We start from the raw sequence: 15,419 nt of genomic DNA, 5'->3' as shown, positions 1-15,419 counted from the left end.
AAAATAAACTTTTTCTTCTAAAAATAAAAAAATATTTTATTGTTTATTATTGAAATGCTTTATTTTACGTATCGCCCTTCAAGGAAACCGTAAAGGGTTTCCCAGGTAGACCTTCATTAAGGTGGAGAGATAGCCGACAGTCAACATCCCAAGAGCGACAGGCGGAGGCACTGACAAATCCTGAGGATCTATAAAAAGAAGAAGAAAGAAGATCGAGTACAAGAACAATTTGATTATTAAAAATATCAAGCTCAGTTTCAATGAAAGTATTGATATTGGCTTTTGTCTTAGTGTTTTATGAAGATGTTTATTTATAAAGTTGTTTGATTCCTTTCGTATTTTAGTTGTAATTTTTACTCATGTGGAATTTCGGCTGGTGGTGGTGAACTCAGATGTGAATTTTGTGAAGTATACAGCTTTCTCCAATTGAATAGCCAAATGCCAGGTCGTACGCACTGGGAAGCTTAGATTCCTACCTTTCGTATAAAAACAATAGATGTTTCGTATTTAGTTTAGAATATATCATCTGTAGGGCGTATAATCTAGTGTATGATAGAATAACTAATAATTTTTTTTATTATTTTATTTTAATTCATGATTCTCCTTCTTTATCTTCTATATATTTCCGAACAATTTTTCCCATTTTTACCTTTGCTTTATCTTTATTTAATAAAGTTTATGAAATTTTAACTCATTATTTTCTTTTCTCTTCTGTGATCTTGCATACTCTTTTCTTCTACTTATACGACCAGTATATCATTCTGGGTGTGCGTACATCACTATTATATTATTTCCATCCTTCCGGATTATTCATGATATATAGTCAGTCTGACATACACCACAGCAGCATAATATATTTTCTTTCCATACCACTTTGGGCAACCATGTTTATTTTATATGCGCTTCCTGATTTTTGTGGTATAATTGAGAAAAAAATTATTCATGGCTTTCTTTTCGATGTAACAACAATAAGTATGGATCTTTATTCGTTTTTTTGTCCTATTCAGTCATGTTTTAAAAAGTGACGAAAACAGGACATTAACCCCCATATTTTAATTCTAAATCAAACATCATTGAAAGCAAGTATACAAATACGTATATAAATTATACTACGTACCTACATGTGCCAAAAACTAATATAATCAATATAACATACATACTCAAATATTGCAATATTTGATTATAAGTGTGTATAACAATGTTGATACATATCTTGGAGGACCTTGTAGGTAAGTGGGCAGTGATCTTGGACTACCGAATTTGTATTCTTGGTCAAGTTGAAAGATAAAAATGTCAATTTAATTCCGCGGGCAATGTCGAATTAATTTACATGGGTTTTACTCCGTTTTATCGGAAGCAATATTTAAAATAAAAAAATATATTTACAATTTTTTTAGATACCTAGTTTATACAATATATTGTATTGTTGCAATGTCTCCAAATGCTATCAACGTTAGTTTTTTACAAGGCTTGTAAAGAAGTTATATTGGAGCTTGGATACATTGGTATTGTTACTTAACCGAACTAGTACGCGAGAGTCAGAATTTTTTCTAGTTTTCCTAGTGCATGACAGACCTCGGCTCTTGATGCGTGTTTGTTCTGCTACCCCTAGTGCATGATGGTCCTCGATCGACCAAAATCGCATGTGATCAACATTTTGTGTTGTGTGTGTGTGAAAAGTGCTATATGGTGGTGACGTATAGTATTGTTTGCATGCTGTTGTAATGATTGTCCTGACGGAGAAACGGATACGTCTCGAAACTGGTAGACAAAAAAATCTCGGTGAGTGATTATATACTAATATAACTAACATTTTTGTAAATATATATAAAAGTAGTTTTTCGTTTGTTTATTATTATTTCATCCCAAGAATCCCCGGATTTGAAGCTTCTAATCTCGAAATATATGGATCTGAAAAACTTATAATTATACGTAATTGAATAGTATAACGACTTAGGTACTAAATTTATTCTTCTTCCTGGGTACATCCCAGCTTATTGTCCTTGTAGACTGCTGGGGTCAGCTCTCCTCCTCAGGTTATAGGTCCTTCTGTCCTGGACAACGTCACCTAGGCCATGTTTTCGAATCATGTTATCTTTTTGCTTCACCCATGAATTCCATGGGTACTAAATTTATTGTCCTCATTTTTTATTCTTATTTAGTATTTCATATTTTAAGTACCTTAATCGGAACGTGGACCGCGATACTGCGCTGGGATCTTGTATACTTTACAAATACACTCCCGGGATATGGGATGCTGGGATTGTATTCCCTAGACAGCACTAACTTCGTTGTCAGTGGCCATGCGCCCATACGCCCATATCAGTAGACTTGTTTGACGTGTTTTTAGATCCGCGATACGAGTCATTATACTATTTCTATTCTTATACTAAACCATGAAAAAATAAAATAGCACATACACATTTCTTGCAGTATTTCCGTATGTAGTTATAAATGTACGAGTACATTATAATCTACACCTAGTCTGTATGTATTTGAACACAGTATTTTTTGGGCAAAGCCGCTATTAGCTTTCCTATGCGCCCTATGCTGAATGATCTTGTTAACCTCTACTTTTATAGGTTTAATATTTTTTATTGATCTTGTTTTTAAATTAAGTACCTACTTAGTTTGTAGTTAGTAGTGACAGAATGGAGTATCAATCCACGGAATTTCGTATCGTGATTCAGCGACACTACATCTACGAGTACCATGAAAAAACCGCGCCAGTTTTAGACGATTCATCAATCACGCCCAGATGTCGACGCGTTTATTCGCTGTTAGTTTTTAAGATGGACGCCGTTGATAATAATAATAAATATGCGGAACTAATGCATAAAATTATCGTTTATTTTGATTTTTTTAAATGTAACTCACCATCCGTAAAATCGAGTTTTTACAATATAATAATAATTATTATCTTATGTTAGTGTATAGGATATTTGAGGGAATTAATTCTGCTTTTTTTTTCTTTTTTTATATTTTATAATTATTAAAATTTCTTCGGGAAAAAAGACATCTGTTTTTACTGGTAAATGAGTACTTAAATCCTGTATCGATATCCAGTCTTGTTAAACTATCCTGACGGATATTCGTATGAAACATATCATGTATGTAAATATAATACAATATCATGAATACTGTATATAGACGACCCGGTGCGTAACGCCTAGATTAGGTGATCGCCCAAGGCTGTAATTAATACCGAGAGCGTCAAAACAATATACAGTATTGAAAAAACACCTGAAAAAATCCTGAAATGCGGAATTCATTTGAAACATCCTAGAAATATATTTTTTTAAAACAACGACGTTATCTAGTCATCGCTTTGTATCGGCCTTCTACACGGTTTTCACAATAATTTTAATCTTACAAAAAAGCTCCATATAAAGTATCACTATTTTGCTTGTTATTATCGCAAAACTGTTTGTATAAAACCCGTATATAACTTTAAATGAAAATATTGTCTAATACTTATGGTAATTTAAGCTATCATGTCCTTCGTTGTTGTGCATTGAAACCAATGATTTTTGTGGTCCATTAGTGTTGTTCATTGAATACCCATTCATCGGCGTAAACAACGTGGTTTTGTAAAGACATTTTAATTGATTTTACTTATTATGTTTTTGGAATAAAAGATTATTGACGATTGAAAGGAACCGAATCAAAATGTAATGAAATGTTTTAATGTTATAGCTACTCATTAATGAAAGAATAGGGTTGATGTTCCACAATTGTGAACATAATATGAAATATACTCGTACATGTTAAAATGAGGAAGATTGTAGTATAACTTGAATAAGTAGTAAGTACCAATCATTTACTGTAGGTGAAGAATATGTAAGATTGAAGTTTTATGGCACAGAATATAGGTTATTCTGGTAATATCTATAACGGAATGAAATAATTCGCTGCAACGCTTACCACATTTTTTGAAAAAAAGTATTTGCCAGTATAAATTGGTTTGTTGCTTTCGGAAGATTCGAAATTAAATTGTTGTTCACAATAAAAGAGCGTTAAGTAATACTTTACAAGAGGGCTTTAAAAGTAACGGTAATCGATGAATTTACTTTCAAATTACCAAAATATGTAAAATTTGATGTAAAGATGGTTTTATTGGTCATTTCGGATATAGTAAAAAATATATTTAAAAAAATTAAGAAAAAAATTCTGGTTCGTCTTGGAACGATGCATAGGTCGGTTAAATTAATAAATTTATTTAAGGCAGGATAATCCATAGCCCGCAAATTAATTTTCTTCAAACCCAGCTAAGTTTTTACGTAATTGAATTTTTTGTTTAAAACACCGTTTTTGTGTTAAAAATAAGAATTTCTCCGAAACAAATATATGGTTTTGAAAAAAAAAGTTATTGAAAGGTAAGGAGTTAAAAAAATAATCAAAAATAGTTTTCAATATACACGTATAAGTATTCTAAAAGAATACGCCAAAATACGTGTAATTGCGTACTGAATTGTATGTTTGAGAGTACACCCTTAATATTAATATTTGAGGTCAATGATTTTCAACTTTGTTTTGGTCATGCCCCCTTTTTGTCTTAGTTTAAGGATCGTCATCAGAAAGTACCACATACAACGTACCACACAGCCCAGGTTGAGCAAAACTGATTAAGATGAAAATTACAAGAAGATAAGAAGTACGCAAGAATTTGAAAATAAATTCATTCTCGTTGCAAGGTGCTCCTACGCTCGCTCGGCGCCACCTGACGCGCGGTCGCGACTCTCACTAATGAGAGGCGCGACGGGCTAAATGATTTAGTGCTGCACTGTTCCTCCATATATGTACGTACAATGTACAATGTACATAGTTGGTTCGTGTAATTGTAGCTTCCCGATTGGCAGACATCATTCATGCAACTTTTAATCAACAGCTGTTGTTGACAGGCGCCCTGGCTTGTTGGGAATTGGGAAGACGCTCGACTTGTGCTTCTGAAGGTTAAGAACATTACTTTAAACCACGGCGCCAGGAACTGGAAAGTAAAATATAAAATATACGGTTTAACGAACTGTTTTGGTACAGTATAAATATCATTTATTATATCGCTCACTCCTTTCAACAACGTCATTTATCAAAAAACTAGATTTTTCAGGAGATCGTTTTTAAAGTTTAAGAATATAATAAAATGTATTAAAAATAAATATCAAGCCACTTTTTATTGTGCAACAGATCTTTTTAGGTGAAACCTGAAGTTTTTTTTCTCAATTTAAAAAATATTCACTACATTTAAAAAAATCATTAAACAATACATTTTATTAAAAATGCAAAAACAACACTTCTGCCCTGTAGTGGGTAAATATTTAGTTGAAAATATGCCGCTTTTGCTGGGATAAAGTACATTTTCTGGGCATTCTGAAAACATGCACAACTGAAAATTGACGATTTTTGATATATGACGTTGTTGAAAGCAGTGAGCAAAAAAGGACACTGGATTATTCACCCTACGGATTTTCTTCTTTCTTACTCCATCCCAACTTATTCTCTTTGTAGACTATTGGGGTCAGCTCTCTTCGTCCTAAGATTGTAGATCCTTCTATAATATACAACGTCACCTAGGCCATGTCTTCGAATTCTGTTATCTTTCTGTAGCATCCATGATTATTCACCCGATGGATGAGATGTTAATTTTAAAGGTGTCTCAACTTATGAAACAGTCAAATGTCGTAAGAGTTATCAGGTCGTAAGAGCCTTGGGATGCTCAGATTTCCATCTTCTTTCATAAAAAAGGGAAGAACGACACATGTTTCATATCATGTTTAGACACCTTAAAAATTGTATTAGTATGTTTAAGTTTATTTTTTTACATTCAAATTATTTTAAGTCATTTTCTATTCTCAGTATTGGATTTTCATCCGGACGGTACGAAGGAGTATAAAAAAATATATTTCAGCCAGATCACAAAAAATTCAAACATGTTTTAAATTAAATTAAAAATGGTTTTATTTACGTAATATTACATACATATTACAATATTGTGTAATTATTTTTACCATAATTTATCATGGAAACCAGACTTTCATACTATACACACTTTGAAAACACCGAGTGGGGTTTAACCTTTAAAACAACAGGTTTTAACAAAATTAGGTTTTTGTTACAGGTTAAGTAGGTACACATAATTAAACGTTTCATCTTTTCACCTCTAAAATGTATTTTACAGTGTTTTGTTTTAATCATGTAATCGGTGAAATTGAAATGTTCATCTCACTTCGATTGTAATATGAGGTCGTGACTGTAATTACACCTAAAATACTTTAGTAAATAGGCATCCATTATATTTTATTTGTAGAAAAGGCTGCAAGAAAATGAAAAATGATTATTACACCACACAAAAAAAATCTAATCATCCGAATACGTTTGCTGAATAACGACGGCATTAACATTTCTTGGTGATAATTATGTGGTCCAAGATTTTTTTTTGCTAAATCATATTTGTAAAAAGAATAAATAAAAATGTGTGAAAAAATATTGAAACGAATATTTGGTTTATGAATTAAAAAAAAAATATTTTTAGTATTCGACGGATTAATGAATTCAGTTATTTTTTTTATTTTTTTTTAAATCACTAAATTCAGACGTCCGCCTCCGTAGTGTAATGGTTAAAACGCTCGGTTACCCTTCTGGAGATCCCGGATTCAATTCCCAAGGGGGGGAGGTCAAATAAATAAAAGTGATTTTATCACTCTAATATTTATTCAATATTACCCTAATATTAACCTGTACCTGAAGCGGAGGGCTGATCACCTTTCTTTCGTGTGTTTATAATGATCAACATAACACTGCGTTTATATGGTGCAGTGCTCTATGCACCATTCGGTTGCGGATTCGGGTTTAAAGGAGTTTTTTTTTTCAAATTCGAATTCCTAAATGTTGTTTTATTTCAAGAATTATTGATTGAATGAAATACAATTATTGATTGAACGAAGAAGCGATAAGGAGTATAAATCTAGATTTTGCAATTTACGCTGGGTATGCCTTAAAAAGTCTGTGGTGACTTTGCAAATTAAGGCAAATAGTGTGTTTTCAAAAGCTAGAATGTTGCCATTCTGCCCTATTTCCAATTAAAATTTCTCAGTATCTACTTATTCACGTCCCCGCACGTGTTTCCTTCCAGTTTGTGAGTTATTAAAATTCCTGAGATGCCGTAACGAATGGCTCCGGGATAACAAAGGGTCCCGATCCTTTCTGGATCAATGGCTGCACGGGTCATTAGAGCTCGACTCAAAGACGTGTGTTTTTTACGTAATTAAAAAGGCTCTTTATCTCCAGTCATGATTTTTGCTATTGACAAAAGCTTTGAAGAAAAACACAATGAATTAATTACAGTATTTTGTATTATTTCTTTGAAGATAGGCCCAATTTAGCTATTTTGTTTATAAGCAAGGTCACATCGGTAAAGCCAAGGTTGATAATTAGTTTTTGTATGTGCTTTATTGTTTAAATGTGGCTTTAAAATAGCAAATTGAAAATTCAGATTACAGAAAGTCATTAGATCACATTGTTTTTTAGGCATCCACTATAGTTTTCTAAGGTAGACTATTTTAAAGTTTTAAAATAAATTTATGGACTATCGTACGAGTAAAATAGGATTCAATTTTCCGTTTTTTAATATATATTTTTTTCGTTGTCATCCATTTCCGCATTATGTACCATTTTTACGTAGAATTAGAGAAAAAACAAAAGGAAGCTTGTAAAAGAAAAAATTCAAATAAATTATCTAAAAATATTCGCAGTAACGTGGACAGCGCCTGTAACGCTAAAATTAGCAAGATTCTCGCAAAATTATTAATTTATTGTACCAATTATTAAAAAAAATGTGTAATTTAAAAATAGTTTAATAATATGAAAAAGAACGAATTTACATACGATTTGCTGTGATCTGTGATAAAAGAGATATTATATATAGATTTGCAAGTGGACATATGATGTGTTTAAACTTAGTTTAGTTAGTATAATATGTAGGTATGTATGTTAATTTTAGTTCACAGTATATGAGTTTTTTCAATAGAGTTTCATTCAATAATTACATTTAGATCTTACATTCAAATTATAATATAAAGTACGTACGAGTATGTAGATGGAAAAGGATATAGTAAATAAGAAAAATGTCAACGCTTTTGTGACGTCATTTTGTAAAAATGGTGCCATGTAAATTAGCCAAAAACTATCGGGATAATGACATTGAATTGTGTCCATGGATGTTTATTTACACCATAATATTTATGGATTGATGGCTGGTCGCTTGTGCGTTCCCGTTATAGAAAACTGAAATAGGAAATAATTGTTTCCCACTGGTCCAATTCCGACAATAATGCCTATCCCGTTTAGATCAGATATCCCTATATGTACGGAGATAATGCATAACACACTTTGTACTTGTTTGTCTTCGTGTATCTGTCACGATTTACAAATAAATGCCCCGAGCTCTGTCGTGTTGGGACACTTCGGTAACGATAATTCTGAGTTCTATCTTGTAAATATGAGCCACGATACATCTGTTGTCAGCGAATAGGGAAACATAGTTTATTCTGGCATTGGGAAGGAAATTGGAACATAGCGTTGAAATATACGACAAGAGGGAAACACTTCAAGATTATTTAAAGAATGTGGCGCTCTTGAGAGAATACTTATTTACGGATTATTTTCATGATATAAGATTTGTGTTATGTTATAAGCTTGCGGTATTATTATTTCTACAATATCTACATATGTAATAAGGTAAAATCGGCATCTGAATAAAATTAGAAAAGACAAGAAGAAAATAGTTTGAGGAGTGTAACCCTTTTTTTCTCATGGTCACCAACCACCACCAAATCTTGATAAGGGTATAGAGAACCTTACAATAAATAAAAACCGTTCTTATATTTCTGCGTTTATCCTTTTGAGTAATCCATGCGTGGATATAAACAAATATATTCGATGAACCTCCAACTTTGATGTCCATTATCGTGGAGGCGACTAAAACATTGCAAAATATAAAAATAGTATTATTTGTTCAATTGACCTTCAGTCAAAAGCCATACATAAATATTTGATCATTTGCTGCTGAAAAAAAAACAAAATTTTGACCATTGTGCGAATTTTTAATAATTTTTATTGCAAATAATACAAAAATAATGTTGATACTTGATTACTATCTTATATGTACTTAATTAATTGCTGTTAATATTAATACTTATGAATTCCGAAAACCTATCACGATGTATGCAATAAGAACTTGAAGGAAAGGACAAATTTAAGTATGAAGGCACTAATTGAAGTTATTGTTATTGACATGATAAAATGTCTTTATCATGTCAACTCACTCACACATCATCCTATTAAGTACATAAAAAGATTATATCGTGATCATTCAAATAATGTTTTATTTAAATAGTTCCTGTCATTGGATCGTGGAAATGGTGTTGAGTTAATCCCTCAGAAAATGAAATTTCTTTTTATCGCTTGTTATCGCTGATTTGACATTTAAAAGCTGTCATGTCAAAGAGGCTCATAGGAACCAAAAATAAATTACAAAGCCTACCCTTAAAGATAAAAGGAAACCTCTGGGATATCCAAAGGTCAAGTAATGTGTAGCACAAATGTGCTATCATGTTACATCCATATAATTCCTGACTATTCAACTAATTAATTGGCAATGATAGCTGTGTTTTTCAACTTTTGTAGTACAATAACTTTTGTAGGGAATTCTTTCATACATTAAAAAAAAATTTAAACAATACCTAAATTTAACAAATACATTTATAAATATATATATATATATATATATATATATATATATATATATATATATATATATATATATATATATATATATATATATATATAAAAAAAACGTGGTAATATTTTTCTTTATAAATTAGGTGTAAATAATATGTAAAGTGGGTGTATAATAATAAAATAAACAATGTGTTGCTTTGTAATTAAAGAAACGACAATAAAAGTTTATTCTTAATTAATCTTTACAATAATTTTTATATCTATCTGATTCTGACAGTTAATAATATTATATTTTTTCCATCGGATCTCTTTTGTTTAATTCTGTGCGACGCATGCGACATCTGGTGGTAGAACTGTTTTATGTAGGTACTATTTATAAGTACTTAATAAAATGTATAGGTAGGTACCTAGTTATTTTATTACATATATATGTATATATATATATATATATATATATATATATATATATATATATATATATATATATATATATATATATATATATATATATATATATATATATATATATATATATATATATATATATATATATATATATATATATATATATATATATATATATATATATATATATATATATATATATATATATATATGTATGTGTACGTAGATATTACAAGAAAATCTAATTAAAACATGTTTGGTTGGTTTGAAATTAATTAATTGAGTATTGATCAAGTAGTGGTAGAATTCAAAATATACTTATGAAAAACTACACTATCTTCTGAATTTTAAATTAACAATAATTTTTGACTGTCTATAAAATAAACATGAACTTTTTGCGTATCTACCTACCTTGTTGCTAGTGAATGTTACTTAAATACTGTAAAGGTGGTCTTTCATAATTTTACACCATGTAGCACATTTGTAATTTAATATATAAGGCAGGGTTATTACCGTGTATTCTATTTTACACGGAGAGTTATTTGCCAAATACATATATTGCGTCTATTTCCCATTAAGTTTAAATAATGTTTACGGTTTACCATTCAAATTAATATAATTTAACATCGTGGGTAAACAAATAACAAGAATTCAATGGAAATAGACGAAGTCACGCATTATTAGTCGTCATTGAACCATATAATGAATTTCCAATATATTGGGGTATTGTGGTTTTGGAACAATCCTGGCCGACTACCACTTTATAACTAGAATGTATTATTATCCACGAGCTCAATACATTCGAAAGCCTTAAATAAATAGGTCCCGTAGTTCATTGTATAACGTGCATATTGATGAAGTTGTGAAATGTCATTTGAGCTCTTTACATGGATCTTCATAATATTTTGTCAATTGGAATTGAATCTCATTTCAACATCAGATTACTTATAAAAGTAGTAAATAGTAATAGCAAAATTACTAACACAAGTAAAAAATAATGAATCAACATTTTTAATTAAAACTGTTTCTTTAAAGTAAAAATATTGTTCTAGTAGAATTTAGCTTCAACAGTTCCGAGAAATTACTATTTTTTTTAAATACACAGAAAATTTAATGTTACTTGGAGCGCTCATTGTAATAATTTAGAATTAAATGTCGAAACGCATGTATGTATTATATATTTTTGTTAATATAATAATATAAATTTTATAAAATAAATGATGCTACAATCGATAACCTCTTTATGGATATTTCACATTTTTAAGAGGTGCCCAATAAGTTGGGTTATGGTCCCCTGGTTAGTGTCGCGCACTCTACCACAATTTGATACCTATTTCTATTGATAAGCCGCTTAGGATAACAAAAATAGTATGAAATTGAAAAATTTATGTAAATAATAAAATCACAAATATTTCTCTTTAAAAAAAAAAGTTTAATATTATGTTAAAAATTACCAGTTTTGTATCTTGTATAATGTTTAAAATATCAAATGCCAAATTATATGAACACTTACGAAGTATTAGAGATTATTATTGATGCCCATAATCCACGAAACGCAGTAGCAGACAATGAAAAATATAAAAATATCCGGCTAGAAATATAATCTTCACTTAACGAATAAAAGGCAGTTATATATCAAGAACGTACTTAGCGTAATGTCAATGTTTACTTTGAGAAATGAAAATACCTGATTGCCAGATGCCTCCCGAGGAGTAGATTGAAAGCGATACTGGCTTATAACTTATTACGCAATATTCTGAGTCTTTAAATACCAATTGTAATCTGTAGAAAGGAATCTTCGGGAGGCAGAGGCTGGTTTCATAACGCCCGTAATAAGATTAAGGCTTTGAATTATCATGAATTCTTATGCGAACCAACCAACGAAGCTAACGGCATTGTATGTGGAACCAGTGGAGTATGGTTTTATGCTACGCAACATTAAATATACGGTTCGTTATTTTTGCTTATTTAAATAAAATTTCATTTTGTTTTTAGCTATTATGAAAGATGAAAAATCATTAAATATGAAGAAAAGCCATGATCTGTTATTTTGACTTTTTCACAGTGAAGATGTTGGAGTAAATTTTTCTTGTAATTTTGATTTTCGTGTCAACCTATTGGAATAATTGAATCGGGGGTTTGATTAAAAAAATCCATATTTCTTCATTTTTAATTAACGTCTTACTTAGTTAATACTAGGTACTATTTCTTAAAATCTATTATGACACGTGTTTCGATACATTTCGCATCAAAAAATAACGTATTTCTTCATTTAATTTTAATTTATAAGAAATCGTGCAATAATAAGTATACTACATAAAAACGTTTTGACACACGATTGTATTTATTATACACGACGAAATGTTGCGTGCGTGCATCGTATAATAAGCGAAACAAATTGTTAAGTATTAAATATTGAAAGTACTGAACCCATTGTGATCTAATAATACTCTGAAGTTTCTGATTAAAACCGCCAAGTTGTAACAACTGGATTCTCAAATTAAAAGGGTAATTTTGGATAATTTATGCACCGCCATTTTCGTAAAACACTACCTCGAGGGCGCTTCACGCATTTGTATGTACATATACACAACAAATTAATTCTTGTATTAATCAATTATCAAATTAATTATTCCACCAGAGTAATTTTATTACTATAGTTATTCGGGGAACGAGCACCATATCGTTTCACATCAATATATGCTTCTTTACATCTCACCAATAGATGTCTCTAGTGAAGTTCTAGTGATTCAAGAACAAGGTTTCTAAATTGGTTCATATATATTGAACTTCCAAGAATTTGAGTAGTGTGGTTGTCAATAATGGGTAGAATTGTCGAATGTTACACGTGTGTAAAGTGATCACTTAAACCAGCCTATGACGGTCGTAAGCCCCGTAAATGCCCAGACTTCCATATTCTTCTTCATCTTTGATGAGATGTCAAAAAATAATATGAAAATAACTCCTGTAATTGGAGATAATCCAGATTTTGTGAACAAGTATTTGGACACACTCAAAATGTTGTCAATATATGTCCATTGGCTCTGTTCGAAGTAGGTATCGCGTTTGCTCACAGTCGATTAAAAACTACAAAACGTCAAATTTTTTGACGGAAAGATTTTTAGTGTGGTATGTGACAATGGATGAAATATAGATCCATCAATATACCCTAGAGGCAAATTGGAAGTCTGCTGAGTGGGCAGTAACCGGCGATATCCGTCCAAAGTAGCCAAAACGCAATGCTAGCTGGTAAGATTTTCACCATTTTGCATTTTAAGATGCGCACAGTATTTTATTCACCGATTACCTTGAGAAAGGAAGAACCATTAAGGGGAACTCTCAAACATCCATTCTTTTTCAGAATATATATTGAAATAATAATTTATTTTTTTTTAAACTCCTTGCCCATCAAAACCGTTTTCTTAAGAAAAACTTATTTTTTCGATTACTGGGCCTATATGGCGATAGTGGTGCGTTTGAAGGAAGAATTTGCGAAAAAACGACCCCAAATGAAGATGTTTTATTTACAACATTTTGAGTGTGTCCAAAAACTTGTTCAAATGCAAATGCGCAGACATCCATATTCTTCTTCATCTTTGATGAGATGTAAAAAAATAAGATGTTTTATAACACATCCCACAAACTTATTGAGTGTTATATCACATATATAATATTTGAGATTGTATATCTGGACAGGTCTAAGATAAGTAAAAGCCAGCCGCCCCAGTATGGGATGATGGTGCTCGACCCTAGGTGAAGTCAAACATGCCACATTCAAGATTCATGTGACATATACTCGGTACTTGGCACCGGGTCACACTTACCTTTACGATCTTGCCGCTCGAATAACTATCCAACACTTTATCTCACTTCTGCTGCACTTGGTATTCGCATATGAGTGCATGCCCACGTAATCCTATTACAGACATACACACGTATCCACACATTATTATTTTATTTATAGCTCTGTGGTCAACTTTGTGGTTTTGAATTTTGAAATAAACTTTATTTGACCTTCGTTTGAGTGTCTAGCTTATTTTGAGGTTCAATATGGACTAAATTAAATACATATAGTGTTTGTGTACAATGATTTGGACGTAGGGTAGACTGGGTACGGTTAAAACAATTTTGCTTATATTGTCCATAGTATTGCTGTTTATAAGCCAAGCGATGATGAAGATGCATTAAATACAAGAGTGTGTTTCTGTCTACTAATGGAAAGTATTATTTAAGTACCCGGTGTGTTATTTTTAGTAGCAGATCAAATTTAAAAAATGTATCCGATTTGTTTCAACCGTCCCCATACCAGGGGCAGTTGAAACAGTGATAGGGGTCAGTTGAAACACACGCAAATAAATCAATATATAATATTGTAAGACGTTTTTTTTTTATTTTGTATTCTAGTTTTATAAATAATTATGGCACCGCATGACAATATTAATCAGTCAACAGATATGTAATGAATAAAAACAACTAAAAACAATGGCATTTTTTAAAAAACCAAATTAAACGAAAAAAAATCTGTGAATAAACTAAAAGTAAACACTTCTTTGATTTTGATTAGTCATAAATCAAGCGAAAATCTAGCTTTGCAAGATATTTGCTTTGTTTCAACCGTCCTTTGTTTCAACCGTACCCAGTCTACCCTAGTCAAAATATTTTTACCAAAAAAATAGTAAAAAAGTAAGCATGAAAATTAAAAGATATATTCATACAAAATAGTTCCAAAAGAATTTCACACGGTTAAGGTTCTTATCACTTCACATATTTATTCTAACCCTTTCGTTTGTATGATACAGTAGAACCCCGCTTGTTCGTCCTCGGATAGTCCGCCACTCCGGTTGATCCGACCGTGCTTGACCCAAGCTTTTTTCAAAGTATTTTTCCATAGGCTGTCTGTCTACCTTCAACTCTTATATAAAGGGCCATACAACATATTTTGCGCATGTGCTCTTTTTCAATAACAGCTTTGTGCGTTTTTTTGCATTATTTTTTAATACAAATAAAAAAAACCATACAGTGATTTTTGAGTTCAGAGACTTCAAATCCGTATTTTTTTTAATTCTACCATTTTTGCATTTCGACCATACTCCTGGTCCTAAAAGTACGGTTTTAGAGAGGTTCTACAATATTTTAGGACATATCAACATAGATGAAGAAGAATATGGAATTCTGAGCATTTACGGGGCTTACGACCGTCATAGGCTGGTTTAAGTCACTTTATATAGTGTAACATTCACCAATTCTACCCATGACTGACAACCATACTACTCAAATTC

General features: G+C 31.1%; 1 protein-coding gene across 3 annotated transcripts in view; it reads left to right on the top strand.

Moving 5' to 3' along the window:
* Positions 1 to 15,419, top strand: part of LOC148307392 (uncharacterized) — a 205,123-nt gene that overhangs the window by 9,178 nt on the left and 180,526 nt on the right. The window contains exon 1 of one of the 3 annotated variants that reach the window (XM_088263474.1): positions 1,724 to 1,782. The exons of the other annotated variants lie outside the window; for them this stretch is intronic. The gene's annotated coding sequence lies outside the window, so the exon portion shown is untranslated. Of the gene's footprint in view, positions 1 to 1,723; positions 1,783 to 15,419 lie in introns of those variants that run through there. 3 annotated transcript variants of the gene reach the window in all.

The sequence above is a fragment of the Brachycentrus maculatus genome, unplaced genomic scaffold, assembly GCF_059751285.1.
Source record: "Brachycentrus maculatus isolate JH-2025_06_01 unplaced genomic scaffold, ASM5975128v1 h1tg000199l, whole genome shotgun sequence".
Classification (NCBI taxonomy): domain Eukaryota; kingdom Metazoa; phylum Arthropoda; class Insecta; order Trichoptera; family Brachycentridae; genus Brachycentrus; species Brachycentrus maculatus.
The sequence above is the reverse complement of the archived record's forward strand: the minus strand, read 5'-3'. Positions and strand labels throughout refer to the sequence as shown.